Source organism: Schistocerca cancellata, chromosome 10 (genome assembly GCF_023864275.1).
Source record: "Schistocerca cancellata isolate TAMUIC-IGC-003103 chromosome 10, iqSchCanc2.1, whole genome shotgun sequence".
NCBI lineage: Eukaryota > Metazoa > Arthropoda > Insecta > Orthoptera > Acrididae > Schistocerca > Schistocerca cancellata.
Window position 1 is genome coordinate 63,346,571 of NC_064635.1, and position 16,057 is coordinate 63,362,627.

A 16,057-nucleotide genomic window follows, 5' to 3' on the forward strand; every position below is an offset into this window, starting at 1 on the left:
CAACACAATTGGCGCTGCTAACAAGGGAACTTCCCCATCGCACCCACCTCAGATTTAGTTATAAGTTGTCACAGTGGATAGGCCTTGAAAAACTGAACACAGATCAATCGAGAAAACAGGAAGAAGTTTTGTGGAACTATGAAAAAAATAAGCAAAATATACAAACTGTTAGTCCGTGCGTAAGATAAACAACATCAAGGCAAATGTGAGCCCAGGAGCGCCGTGGTCCCGTGGTTAGCGTGAGCAGCTGCGAAACGAGAGGTCCTTGGTTCAAGTTTTCCCTCGAGTGAAAAGTTTACTTTCTTTATTTGCGCAAAGTTATAATCTGTTCGTTCGTTCATTGACGTCTCTGTTCACTGTAATAAGTTTAGTGTCTGTGTTTTGCGACCTCACCGCAAAACCGTGCGATTAGTAGACGAAAGGACGTGCCTCTCCAATGGGAACCGAAAACATTTGATCGCAAGGTCATAGGTCAACCGATTCCTCCACAGGTAAACACGTCTGATATATTGTATGCGACACTGGTGACGGCATGTGCGTCACATGACAGGAACATGTTGTCGACCCACCTAACTTGTACACTTGGCGAATGGGTAAAACGATTTTTCTACCTTGCCCGATTTAGGTTTTCTTGTGGATGTGATAATCACTCCCAAAAAAGTGATCGCATCGGACGGACGGACCGACAGAAAATATTTGTCTGAAAATAAAAAATAAAAATTTTCACTCGAGGGAAGACTTGAACCAAGGACCTCTCGTTCCGCAGCTGCTCACGCTAACCACGGGACCACGGCACTCCTGAGCTCACACTTCCCTTGATGTTGCCTATCTTGCGCATGGACTACTCAGTTTGTATATTTTGCTTATTTTTTTCATAGTTCCTCACAACTTCTTCCTCGATTGATCTGTGTTCAGTTTTTCAAGGCCACCCACTGTGCCAACTTATAACTAAATGTGAAGGGGGTTCGATGGGAGGTTCCCTTGTAAGAGTATCCTACGACTTCCCCGTCTCCCGTGTTGTGACCGCATATGCCTACCACTATTGCCAACCTGCGTGACAGTTTTGCTAACAACGTAAGGTCATAAGACTTTTCCACACGATGTGCAGGTTTATTGTTGCTGCGTGTAAGACCGACATAGCAGCCAGAAGGTACTGCACAAAAGTGTTCTTTGGCATTTCATTATACAATGATTATACGATACTGGTCTCTCTGTAATTATGAATATTCTGTCTACAACGCGTGTGTGGTTGCAAAGATATATTTCTACCAATACCAATGTGTTTTTCGTAAATATGAGCTGACTGTATGGTGAAAGTTAAAGGCCAATAAATTCAGTTAAAAAAACTGCCGGACTTTACTCTCTAATTTCTCGAGGATGCACAGAGGTTCTGCGACACACACACGCACACGCACACGCACACGCACACACACACACACACACACACACACACACACACACACACAAACTTCGTCTTTTTCCTTTTTTGTGATGCGCACAACGTATTTTCATGGGCAAGACAAAATGACGAGTGAACAACTCGTGTAATAGAAATGCATTTCCAACTGCAGTGCTGCGCTTTCGACTGATAAGGCAGCAGTGGAGTACAGATTACGGGAAGCGCTTTTAAAGATAGCGTCTGTACGTGTCGAACAGGCTGCCACTTGCATGCAACACAGCCGAGCAGATAGTGAGGTGATTATTCTATTCCTGTGTGGCAGGTGCATTCTGTTACGTAATCACGTACGGCGTATCCGTTCTGTGTAGTAAAACCGGCCAGCGTGCGCAGAGGTATGCGAAAACTACGATTACCGTCTCTTTAACACTTTCAGACCCTCTGGCTACAGTTGTGTGCAACAGAAGAATATTTTCCCGGTGGAAACTTGGGGAACACATTTCTGAATATTCATCCTTTTCATCATGTGCAAGTGCTGCCAACTGCTGGGCACCATTATGAAAATCTCAGCAAGTCGATGATGCAATACGCACCAGCTCATGACCAGCAGAACACACGGATGTGATTGGTTCACTATATTCCACAGCATAGCTGAATATTATTATTCTTATTTTGTTTGGTAATTATTGAACCATAATTTCACTATTTATTGCAATAGAGAATACTCCGCAGTTAGTTACTTTAGTTAATAAAATGAAACCAAATGTAGAAAGAAGGTATGTTTTGAAAACGGGTACATATTTTTGTACAAATCTTGCATCTAAAATCTTTACAAAATCACCTAAGAGTGTTGCCGTGTAAAGAAAAGTCTTCCTTCCTCCAGAAAAAATTAAGATCTGAAAAGGGTTAAAGTGGAAATACGGGATAATAGTGTATAGCAGAAGTGAAAGTAAAGGATAAACGCGAAAAATAAAGGACCTAAAATTGACCGCTCGTACACAGTAACAAATGGCAAATAATCGTATTGTATTACTATTCTCTATAATAAAAAGCTGTATCACAACATTTACGATACAATTACATTCGTTCCTACAAATACAAAAATGAAAGAAAAAAACACACTTGAACAGAGGTTTAACACTTGACAGATTACACTTAGTTGATTTAAAACACTACATTTTCTTTATTCTTTCCTGTAATAAAGACAGAAATCGAACAAGGATTGAAAAAGATTGAGTCCTTGAGCTTCGAAATACATGGAATCAAAGTATTAAATTATATAGGCAAATGAAAGAAAACTTAGTGCATCCGCTGCGCGCTACTTTTCTCGAAAAGTGGTTAGGTATACTGCAAAAAATCTGCAGTATTCTCCTACTAATTCTAATTTTTTGAAATTCTTCTCTAGAATCATGTTGTAGTTGGGGATCGTACCACTATTTACACATTACGTATAGTCAGGGCTAAAGGGTGAAAACTGCGTTTCAAGAACTTCTATCTTTGGTGTTAATTGTCCATTTTCAAGGGCTAAAGGCAGATTAGCTGCTTTCCATTCTTACTGTAAACTATGAACTAACGATGAAATTTTTAACTTTTCTCCATATATTATACAGCAAGTTCGTTGGGCTTTTCCCATTTTTAATCTTTCAAAGCCAATAGAGCTTTGTACTATATTGCTACCGCACTTCTGCAAAACATTTCCTGGCTAGGGAAAGTGAGAAATTACCAAATAGACCATATGAGACAAGTCTTGCACAGTCCATGTACATGTATACCATCTAAGAAGCCACGCCATATAGTAATAGATAAATTATTATATTAGCAATGCTGTAGTAATTCTTATGCCATGTGTTTGTTGCTCAGTGTTATTAAAACAGCAGTGGTTGCATTTTCCAATTTTCTATAATGACGTAATATTCGAAATTTAACGAATAAGAATTACTCGGCATTTAAAAAGTTTTATTGTCACGAAAAATTTTAGCACAGCCGCTGTGATTAACTGATATTTCCGTTTTTATCCACTTATTAGTAAAAAAATTAAAAACATCTGTCATAACCGAGACCATACAAATACCGCTTATTCAGAACTAAAACATCAGTATAGGTTTTTCCCATCTCGAAGAGGCAGTGAAATCTCCTGGGCACCTCAGTTACCTGAAATATCTGTCATCTTCACCTATGGGGCAAACTGTTGGGCTGGGTGTACTCAGATAATCTTCATGCACTAGAGGAACTACAACAGAAAAATAAAAACGCTATCGCTGCGGTTCCTCAACCACAGTGCCTACGCAAATTTACAATTTTGGTAAATGGAGTATGTCACCAGTGGCCACTTCCAGCATCTTCTGTGGTGATCATTGACAAGGGTCAGTCCCGCCTTGCTCTTACGAGCCCTACACACGAACGAGCCAACCAACCAACAAATTGGGCATGCGTAGCTCTGTTAGCCAACTGACCGAGCAACTTTTCATATCGGCCGGTTGGTCGGGTATGACCATCCGACAGCTGAACCCCTCACCACCGCTTCACCCTAAGCCCCACCACCATTTCAGCCTACAAATTTCGCCGTGTGTAGCGCTGTCGTGCCAACTGCCTGATTGAAGTTCGTCAGCTGTCTGGGCACGAGAAATATTTTCACACAATAGGGAATACTCGCACAATAGTGAAATGGCGTACAGGACATATTCTGGGGGTGATCACCTTAAAGCGACCGAAATGTTGGAAAAGTACAGACACAGCAATTTCGCTTTGTTAGAGCAGCTTGAGATTTCGACTAGTAACTAGCCATTATCAGTGCTAAAAATACAAAAAGTACGTAGTCAGAGCATACTGTACAGGCAGCTGCTGTTCCTTATCTACATAAACGATTTAGGAGACAATCTGAGCAGCCGTCTTTAGAAAAGATATCTCTATGGTGCGAAAAATGTAAATTCACCCTAAATAATGAAAAGTGTGAGATCATCCATATAAGTGCTAAATGCTAAAAGTAATCGGTTAAATTTCGGTTACGCGATAAATCAGTCAAATATAAAGACAGTAAATTCAACTAAACGCCTGGGAACTACAATGACGAACAACTTAACTGGAAATAACACACAGAAAATGCTGTTAGAGATCGGAATAATAGAGAACTATTGTGAAGGTGAATCGATGAACACACTGCCAGGCATCCATGTAGATATAGACGTAGATGAGTACGTCAAATAAAGATGAAATGGGAAGGAATAACAACCAATACACCAAATTTGCCCCCTTAAACTACATCTGTCACTCGACGTTTCCGTCTTAGCTCAGAAAAAATGGTTCAAATGGCTCTGAGCACTATGGGACTCAACTGCTGTGGTCATAAGTCCCCTAGAACTTAGAACTACTTAAACCTAACTAACCTAAGGACATCACACACATCCATGCCCGAGGCAGGATTCGAACCTGCGACCGTAGCGGTCGTGCGGTTCCAGACTGTAACGCCTGTAACCGCTCGGCCACTCCGGCCGGCTCTTAGCTCAGAGCAGAGCCAGATTTCGGCTAGTAACTACCCATTATGTGTGTCAAAAATACAAGAAGTACGTAGAGTAATAGGACTAGTTATAGAGTAGTTAATGAGTGCTTCGATACCCCTAAAGTTTGATAGAGTGTTTATTATCCGATCCACAATATGTAGTGTAGGAGTTAGAAAACATAGGTTTTCTATCAGCAAATTAAAGTGTATGGTTCACTTGTATATCGAATCAACATCATTAACATTATTACAAATCATTGAACTGTAAATAACAGAAAGGTATAATTGGTTAGAATCTGATGTTGTAAATTAACATATTGTCGTAAATTTCAGGAAAATTTCTAATTTCATTCTCGTGATCGCATTATTACATTCCCATAGAAATGTTATGAGAAATATGTACGTTTTAAGTAAACCAACAATTAGTTAGCAAAATTCGTAAAATTCAACTTATCTGAAAACAGACTTTTGGGACGTTTATGTCATCTGATGTATTTAACGTGACATTATGTATCATGTCGATAACGAAAAACTAGTTACATCAGTGTTAATTATCTTTTAAATTAACGATGCTCGAACATTCTGATGCAAACACTACTGATTTTAAGTAATTTTGATACTACGAAATAATCATACAGAACTTTAAGCTAAAATTCCGTTTTGGTATTTTAAATGTATGTCTATTATTGTCAAAAATAAAATCCAAAGTGAAATCAAGATGTAATTAATGGTTTTACGATAGGTATTGTTACTGTAGCTTCATAACCAAATTTCCACACAGGAGTCAGAAGAACAACATTTAGAAATGAACTTAGAGTTAATCATCATTTATTCTCTTTAAAACTGTACAAACAGTGTGTTGGAAATCATTAACTTTGCATTATAAATCAGTTAATGTTATTGTTTTTGAAAATAATCCAAAGAACATACATTGCTAAGATAGTACCAGAACGAAATTTTCACTATGCAGCGGCGTGTGCGCTGATATGAAACTTCCTGGCAGATTAAAACTGTGTGCCGGACGGAGACTCGAACTCGGGATCTTTGCCTTTCGCGCAAGTGCTCTACCAACTGAGCTACCCAAGCACGACTCACGCCACTCCTAACAGCATTAATTCCTCCAGTACCTCGTCTCCTACCTTCCAGACTTCACAGAAGCTCTGCAGGAGTGCCAGTTATGCAGTTTCGCAGGAGAGCTTCTGTGAAGTCTGGAAGGTAGGAGACGAGGTACTGGCAGAAGTAAATCTGACAGGAGGGGCGTGAGTCGTGCTTGGGTAGCTCAGTTGATGCCGGCACGGTAGCTCAGCGTGTTCGGTCGGAGGGTTAGCTGCACTCTCTAGTAAAAAAAAAAAAAAAAAAAAAAAAAAAAAAAAAAACAAAAAAAACTGAGAAAATCGATCAACAACAAACGGATGTATTACGACGTCCGCCCCGAGCAGATACATCGAACAAAAATCAAACAAAATGAGATTTAAAAAAAAGTTGGTAGAGCACTTGCGCGAAAGGCAAAGGTCCCGAGTTCGAATCTCGGACCGCACAGAGTTTTAATCTGCCAGGAAGTTTCATTGTTAAGGTAGTGTATATATTGAGCAGTGTAAAGCATTTGAAATCAATCGCAATTTGGCCAAAGTAACGACGCAAGGGCTGTAACAGATGCTGTTTTGGCAGTTTCTGTGTGCATATCTTTGCAAGTGCTTGTGGAAAATATATCTGCTGTGAAAAAGATTCAGCAGTGTGTTGGGAAATATTATTTTAAAATCCAAATTTTCATCACATCAGAAATCCAGGCAAATCTTAAATATACATCACCTAATGGACGTTAGTGGTGGAGGAGATTCGACGGTTCAGAGCTAACTATTCCACTGCAAAAACCACATCACTCTCACCCTACACTGCATCTCTCGTAATGAGAAGTATTTTAGCTAGAAATGCAGTTGCGATAACATTAGTCAGAGTATAGTATACAAAATTACAACTCGTGACATAACCTATCTCGCTTGTACACTAAGTTACATAGCAGTATTTCGGACCGAGCGAGGTGGCGCAGTGGTTAGCACACTGGACTTGCATTCGAGAGGACTATGGTTCAATCCCGTGTCCGGCCTTCCTGATTTAGGTTTTCCGTGATTTCCCTAAATCGCTCCAGGTAAATGCAGGGGTGGTTTCTTTGAAAGGGCACTGCCGACTTCCTTCCCCGTCTTTCCCTAATCCGATGAGCTCGGTGACCTCGCTGTCTGGTCTCCTCCCCCGCAACAACCCCAACCCAATATTTCGGAGTTGTTACACATGCCCTAGTACGTCTACACCTGTTGTTTGGGCTCTTGTGACAGTTCATTAAAGACTACTGCGTAATGAACGTAGGCATTGCAGAGAACAAATCTATTAGCTGTGTGGCACCCTCTATATGAACTGCATAATACATAAGCTTCATAGTAAAATAATTATGATCTCTAATAAAATTTAATGTTTCGATATGGACAAAATAAAATGAAATACAGGTTATATTACTGACGTTGCTGTATTGGCTTACTTCTATCCTTGAAAGTTAACATCAGAAGATATAAAAATGGCAGACTCACTCCTTGTGAGTCAATTATTTTGTTATTCTTTAAAAGCATTTGGAAAATTATTTTCACAAAATTTATAAACAGCTACGAGGCACATGAAATACACTGCGAATATTGGAATTTATTAGAATATTTTCTTTTGTATTTTAGTTGTCATGGGAAGGAATGTGGCTCATATTACTTATTGAATAGTTCATAGATGGTGCCAGATATCACTAAGATAGATCGCTGGTGTGATTTGCCAGTACATAACAGATGTAGAGGATAATGATTTCTATGCCACTTCCAACAGATTTTTAATCAATAAGAACAATAAGAAAAGATACTGAATTGCTGTTATTAACAATGTGCCTGCATCTAAACCAGTATAACATGGAGAGAGTTATCTACGTTCAGTATTATAGCCATAGTAGTAATACAGGAGTGCATCAATGGCTGCTACATAGTGGCAAGAAGTCTAATGTTAACTCCTGTATACGGCAGATATGCTCCAACACCCCCCCCCCCCCGCCCCACCTCCAGTACACCTCCTGCAGTATGCCGGTGACACCGCATTCCTTACCCTCGCTCCTACCCTCCAACGGTCCCAACGCCTTCTCCAGAGTCACCTTGACCTTTTTGCCGCCTGGTGTAACCAGTGGCTCCTGAAAAGCAATCCTTCCAAGACCCAGGCAATCATCGTAGGTTGTACCACTCGCTCCTTCCGGCTCCTGGGTTTCTCCCTTACCATCTGCGCCCGTTCTGTCCACCTCTCCCCCATCCTCACCTACCTTGCCCTCACCATTGACCGTCACCTCACCTGGATCCCTCATCTCCGCTTCATCCAATCCAAAGCCCACAACCACCTCTAACTCCTCAAACTCCTCTCTGACCAGACATGGGGGTTGAACCCCTCTACCATCCTCCACACCTACAAATCCTTAATCCCTTTCATCCCATGTTATGCTAGTCCCACCTAGATATCTGCCCCCCCCCTCCTCCCAAATTCTATAAGTCCCTCCAGATTCTCAAGCGCCATTCACTCCACCTCACCTTCCACATACACCTCCCATCCCCCACACGGATCCTCTACATCCTGATTCCTTTCCCCATCTGCTCCTATTCCTCATACATATCCTCATACTCTACACCTGCTGCCACCTTACTCCCCCTCATCCCCTGGTTGCTCCTCTCCTCTCCAACCCCGGCCCTCTGCCGTGCCTTCACTATTGTGTCCCCCTTACCCTCCATCTCTACACCCTTCATTTCATTTCCCAAGGTGGCTTCGGTCAACTCCCCCTCTGATGCCCTCTGTCCCTCCATTTATTCCTCCTATCAACTCTGATCATCATCCCCCCACCTTTCCTCTGTCATTTCACTGGACTCCCTCTTCCCCCCCCCCCATTCCATCCTGTGTTTTCCCCATCTACCCTCTCTCTGCCTCCTTCTCCCCCCCCACCCCGAGTCCTTTTGCATTCCCCTCCGCCGCCTTTCCCCACTCCCTCTCGCGTCTGCCCAGCCCCCCCCCCCCCTCTTGTATGAGTCCTCGTCCACCATCGGCTCCTTCCTCCCCTCCCCCAAACTTCGTTTTTCCTTTGCTTCTCTTTTCTTTCCCATCATCTGTCCTGGTTCCCCCCATCTGCCCTTGTCTGTGGTGTGTCGTATTTGTGCCAGCTTTTTAGTGCAGTGTTCAAGGGAGTGTTCAGTGTTGTGCGTCTTTCCAGTGTTGCGAACAGACATATGCTGTCGCTAGGTGTGATTTTTATACCTCTGTCGCCGTGTTTTTTCATTGTCTATTATTTTACCTGTTTGCTTCCTGTGTATTTTATTAGCATCACCAACACTTTGTTTTATGTTTTAAGTTCCACAATTTTCCGCCATTTTACCATTTAAGTCACCGATTTTATCGCCTGTTTCTATTATTTAAAATCTTCATCTTTTTAAAACAAATTCTGTAGGCTGAAGAGTGGCGTATTAAGCTGCTGCCAGCCCGCCCCCTTCGGGGGGAAAAAAATAAGTAAATAAAGGAAAAAAAATAAATGTTAACTGTTAAATGTGGCGGAAGTTAGTACAGCAAAGTCAGTGATCTTACATGCATTTTGTTTCATTTCATATCTACGTAGCTTTTAAATTTTATTAGAGACCATAAGTGCTATACTGTGCAGGTTATCTATTACGTAGTTCATACAGAGGGCCCCGAACAGCCACAGTACTCTGCAAAGCCTACTTTCATTACACTCTGATCTTGAACGGACCGTGACAAAAGCCTGAACAACAGGTGTAGATGTATTAGGACATGTATAAGAACTCCAAAATACTGGTATGTAGTGTGATGTATAAGTGATATACGTTACGTCATAGGTTGCAGTCTTTGTTTACTGTGCTCTGACTACGTAGGTCTTGTATTTTTAGCATTGATAATGGATAGTTACTAGTCGAAATCTGGATCTGCTGTAAGAAAGCTAGAACGGAAACGACGACCGACTGCTGGTCTTTACCGCTCTGAAAGCTATGTCACAGTCGTGGAGCGTATTCTACTTTCCTAATGGGAGGTAATTTGGTAAAGTTATTTGTTTCAAGAAGTACTTACAGTCTCGCTATGGTCGTCACTCGACAGATATCGCCCAGATCAGACAGCATATGTACTTCGGCACCCGCTCGCTGACATTCGCGATCTTAGGATACCAAGCAGTAGCGAAGCAGCGACAAGAATCTCACGGCGGACCACTAGCGCGCTGTGTAAGTGGCAGCTGCGTCACGCAGAGGTCACAGCTGCCACATAAATCACACTAGCCGTAGATGTCTGCTCGGCAGTAATGTTTTCTTTGCGGTTCTGCTTCTACGAAATGACTCAGTGACGAGACCGTGCGATTACAGTCACGGGGAGCGGCTTCCTCTCGCAGGCTAAAGATGGGAGAATACTGGGGGAGGTCTCATGCCTCCCTCCCGGATAATTGTTACCTCGCATTTTTTTTCTTCTGCTCAGTCTAAGGCCCACTCTGTCCCTTGGCCCTTGGTATGTTTCTGGTAGTATAGCAACGAGAAAATCTGAATATCTGAATACGAAACTTTAAAGGCACAGTCTAGAATCTGAGGTTCCACAGTTTTCCTCTTACCAAACACTTTGGCAATCCAGGTACTTTGATAGAACACCTTTGATAGAACACCTTCCTTATTTCGAAGGTTAGTAAAATTATTAAAAATAATAAAAACTGGGTGGTAGCGTTCTCGCTTCCCGCGCACGGGTTCCAGGGTTCGATTCCCGGCGGGGTCAGGGATTTTCTCTGCCTCGTGATGACTGGGTGTTGTGTGATGTCCTTAGGTTAGTTACGTTTAAGTAGTTCTAAGTTCTAGGGGACTAATGACCATAGATGTTAAGTCCCATAGTGCTCAGAGCCATTTGAACCATTTTTTTTTAATAAAAACTGGTTTTCTTCAGTGATTACTGCAATTTTAAATCTTGAGTAATAACATGGAAATCATAGTAAAATTATACACTCCTGGAAATGGAAAAAAGAACACATTGACACCGGTGTGTCAGACCCACCATACTTGCTCCGGACACTGCGAGAGGGCTGTACAAGCAATGATCACACGCACGGCACAGCGGACACACCAGGAACCGCGGTGTTGGCCGTCGAATGGCGCTAGCTGCGCAGCATTTGTGCACCGCCGCCGTCAGTGTCAGCCAGTTTGCCGTGGCATACGGAGCTCCATCGCAGTCTTTAACACTGGTAGCATGCCGCGACAGCGTGGACGTGAACCGTATGTGCAGTTGACGGACTTTGAGCGAGGGCGTATAGTGGGCATGCGGGAGGCCGGGTGGACGTACCGCCGAATTGCTCAACACGTGGGGCGTGAGGTCTCCACAGTACATCGATGTTGTCGCCAGTGGTCGGCGGAAGGTGCACGTGCCCGTCGACCTGGGACCGGACCGCAGCGACGCACGGATGCACGCCAAAACCGTAGGATCCTACGCAGTGCCGTAGGGGACCGCACCGCCACTTCCCAGCAAATTAGGGACACTGTTGCTGCTGGGGTATCGGCGAGGACCATTCGCAACCGTCTCCATGAAGCTGGGCTACGGTCCCGCACACCGTTAGGCCGTCTTCCGCTCACGCCCCAACATCGTGCAGCCCGCCTCCAGTGGTGTCGCGACAGGTGTGAATGGAGGGACGAATGGAGACGTGTCGTCTTCAGCGATGAGAGTCGCTTCTGCCTTGGTGCCAATGATGGTCGTATGCGTGTTTGGCGCCGTGCAGGTGAGCGCCACAATGAGGACTGCATACGACCGAGGCACACAGGGCCAACACCCGGCATCATGGTGTGGAGAGCGATCTCCTACACTGGCCGTACACCACTGGTGATCGTCGAGGGGACACTGAATAGTGCACGGTACATCCAAACCGTCATCGAACCCATCGTTCTACCATTCCTAGACCGGCAAGGGAACTTGCTGTTCCAACAGGACAATGCACGTCCGCATGTATCCCGTGCCACCCAACGTGCTCTAGAAGGTGTAAGTCAACTACCCTGGCCAGCAAGATCTCCGGATCTGTCCCCCATTGAGCATGTTTGGGACTGGATGAAGTGTCGTCTCACGCGGTCTGCACGTCCAGCACGAACGCTGGTCCAACTGAGGCGCCAGGTGGAAATGGCATGGCAAGCCGTTCCACAGGACTACATCCAGCATCTCTACGATCGTCTCCATGGGAGAATAGCAGCCTGCATTGCTGCGAAAGGTGGATATACACTGTACTAGTGCCGACATTGTGCATGCTCTGTTGCCTGTGTCTATGTGCCTGTGGTTCTGTCAGTGTGATCATGTGATGTATCTGACCCCAGGAATGTGTCAATAAAGTTTCCCCTTCCTGGGACAATGAATTCACGGTGTTCTTATTTCAATTTCCAGGAGTGTATATGCAGAAAATAATATCGTCGAAATATAGAGTGGTTCGTAATTGATGTTGCACATTTTTAGAGGTTGCAGAGGGCACATAGTACATGAAGTTTCACGGGGGAACCCATGTCCGGAAACGGTTAATTTTCATGTCACAAGGGAGACAAGTGTTCCTCAGTGGCGCGCTAGATGTTTCTTACGCAGTTGGCCTGGTACAGTAGACTACCCACACTCATGAGTGGTACACTATATGATCAAAAGTATCTAGATACCAGGCTGAAAATGACTTACAAGTTCGTGACGCCCTCCATCGGTAATGCTGGAATTCATTATGATGTTGGCCCACCTTTAACCTTGATGACAGCTTCCACCCTCGCAGGCATACGTTCAGTCAGGCGCTGAAAGGTTTCTTGGGGAATGGCAGCCCATTCTTCATGGAGTGCTGCACTGAGGAGAGGTATCGATGGCAGTAGGTGAGGCCTGGCACGAAGTCGGAGTTCCAAAACGTCCCAAAGGTGTTCAGGTCAGGACTCTGTGCCGGTCAGTCCATTACAGTGATGTTATTGTCGTGTAACATCTCCACGACAGGCCGTGCATTATGAACAGGTGCTCGATCGTGTTGAAAGATGCAATCGCCATCCCCGAATTCCTCTTCAACAGTGGGAAGCAAGAATGTTCTCAAAACATCAACTTAGGCTTCTGCTATGATAGTGCCACCGAAAACAACAAAGGCTGCAAGCCTCCTCCATGAAAAACACGACCACACTGTAACACCACCGATTCCGAATCTTACAGTTGGCACTACACAAGCTGGCAGATGACTTTCACCGGGATTCCCCATACCGACACCCTGCCATCGGATCGTCACATTGTGTACCGTGATTCGTCACTCCACACAACGTTTTTCCACTGTTCAATCGTCCAATGTTTACGCTCCTTACAGCAAGCGAGGCGTCGTTTGGCATTTACCGGCGCAATGTCTGGATTATGAGCAGCCGCTCGAGCATGAAATCCAAGTTTTCTCACCTACCGCCTAACTGTCATAGTAATTGCAGTGGATCCTGATGCAGTTTGGAATTCCAGTGTGGTAGTCTGGATAGATGTCAGCCTATTACACATTACGACAGTCTTAAACTGTCGGTGGTCTCTGTCAGTCAACAGACGAGGTCGGCCTGTACGCTTTTGTGCCGTACGTGTCCCTTCACGGTTCCACTTCACTATCACATTTGAAACAGTGGACATAGGGATGTCTAGGGATGTGGAAATCTCGCGTACAGACGTATGACACAAGTGACACCCTTTCACCAGACCACATTCGAATAACGCGAGTTGCGCGGAGCGCCCCATTCCGCCCCCTCACGGTGTCTAGTGCCTACTGAGGTCGCTGATATGAAGTATTTGGCAGTAGGTGGCAGCAGAATGCACCTTATATAAAAGATGTATATTTGAGGGTGTCCGGATACTTTTGATCACATAGAGTACGATGACGCGATGTCTGGTAATGTCCTCTGGTTCCATCTGCCTGGTTTCCATGCTTCCTAGCTATTGAATGACATAGACTGATCTGGAAAAATGTAATTTATTAATGCGAAATGCCCTCAGACTTCAAGAAGAATGTAATAATTTCAGTTCCAAAGAAAGCTGGTGCCGAGAGGTGTGGATATGACTGAGTTATGAGTTTAGTAAGGCATGATTGCAAAATACTGACACGAATTCATTACATAAGCATGGCAAAACTGGTAAAGGCCGACATCAGGGAACATCAGTTTGGATTACGGAAAAATGTGGCCACACGCGAGGCAATACAGCTGAGAGGCGGCAAGGGCATTCTTGCCAGCCATCTCTCATCTTAAAAAATGGCTCTGAGCGCTATGGGACTTAACATCTGAGGTCATCAGTCCCCTAGAACTTAGAACTACTTAAACCTAACTAACCTAGGGACATCACACACACCCATGCCCGCGGCAGGATTCGAACCTACGACCGTAGCAGTCGCGTGGTTCCGGACTGCAGCGCCTAGAACTGCTCGGCTACCGTGGCCAGCATGTCATACACTACTGGCCATTAAAATTGTTACACTACGAAGATGACGTGCTACAGACACGGACTTAAACCGACTGTGATATGCAAATGATTAGCTTTTCAGAGAATTCACACATTGTTGGCGCCGGTGGCGATACCTACAACATGCTGACATGAGGAAAGTTTCCAACCGATTGCTGATACACAAACTGCACTTGACCGGCTTTCCCTGGTGAAACGTTGTTTTGATGTATCGTGTAAGGAGGAGAAATGCGTACCATCACGTTTCCGACTTCGATAAAGGTCGGATTGTAGCCTATCGCGAATGCGCTTTATCGTATCGCGACATTGCTGCTCGCGTTGGTCGAAATCCAATGACTGTTAGCAGAATATGGAATCGGTGGGTTCAGGAGGGTAATACGGAACGCCGTGCTGGATCCCAATGGCCTCGTATCACTAGCAGTCGAGATGACAGGCATCTCATCCGCACGGCTGTAAAGGATCGTGCAGCCACGTCTCGATCCCTAAGTCAACAGATGGGAACGTTTGCAAGACAACAACCATTTTCACGACCAGTTCGACGACGTTTGCAGCAGCATGGACTATCAGCTCCGAGATCGTGGCTGCGGTTACCCTTGACGCTGCATCACAGACAGGAGCGCCTGCGATGGTGTACTCAACGACGAACCTGGGTGCACGAATGGCAAAACGTCATGTTTTCGGATGAATCCAGGTTCTGTTGACAGCATCATGATGGTCGCATCCGCGTTTGGCGACATCGCAGTGAACGTGCATTGGAAGTGTGTATTCGTCATCGCCATACTGGCGTATCACCCGGCGTGATGGTATGGGGTGCCATTGGTTACACGTCTCGGTCACCTCTTGTTCGCATTGACGGCACTTTGAACAGTGGACGTTACATTTCACATGTGTTACGACCCGTGCCTCTACCCTTTTCAGCAGGATAATGCACGACTGCATGTTGGAGGTCCTGTACGGGCCTTTCTGGATACAGAAAATGTTCAACTGCTGCCCTGGTCAGCACATTCTCCAGATCTCTCACCAATTGAAAACGCCTGCTCAATGGTGGCCGAGCAACTGGCTCGTCACAGGTGGCCGAGCAACTGGCTCGTCACAATACGCCAGTCACTACTCTTGATGAACTGTGGTATCGTGTTGAAGCTGCATGGGCAGCTGTACCTGTACACGCCATCCAAGCTCTGTTTGATTCAGTGCCCAGGCGTATCAAGGCCGTTATTACAGCTAGAGGTGGTTGTTCTGGGTACTGATTTCTCAGGATCTATGCACCCAAATTGTGTGAAAATGTAATCACGTGTCAGTTCTAGTATAATATATTTGTCCAATGAATACCCATTTATCATCTGCATTTTTTCTCGGTGTAGCAATTTTAATGGCCAGTAGTGTATTTGCAATGGCTTCTCTCACGTTTACATTAGCCTGTCATCTTGCAATGTTAATCACTTAAATGTGTTACCTAAACAAATGTATTCCAGAAATTACATTATTCTACATTAATTAGTTTTTCTATGTAAATTGTTGGTGGAGTTGGGAGAAAGGAAAAGAAACGGAAGGGACGATTGATGTCAGCTGCACCGGGACTTTCTGTGGAATCAGCAGCGACGAGTGAAAACGTGTGCTGCACCGGGATTCGATACGAGGACCTTCTGCTTTAGGCA

General features: G+C 44.5%; 1 protein-coding gene across 3 annotated transcripts in view; it reads left to right on the forward strand.

Moving 5' to 3' along the window:
• LOC126106820 (retinol-binding protein pinta-like) overlaps nt 1–16,057 on the forward strand; it is a 250,567-nt gene that overhangs the window by 70,834 nt on the left and 163,676 nt on the right. The window lies entirely within an intron of this gene.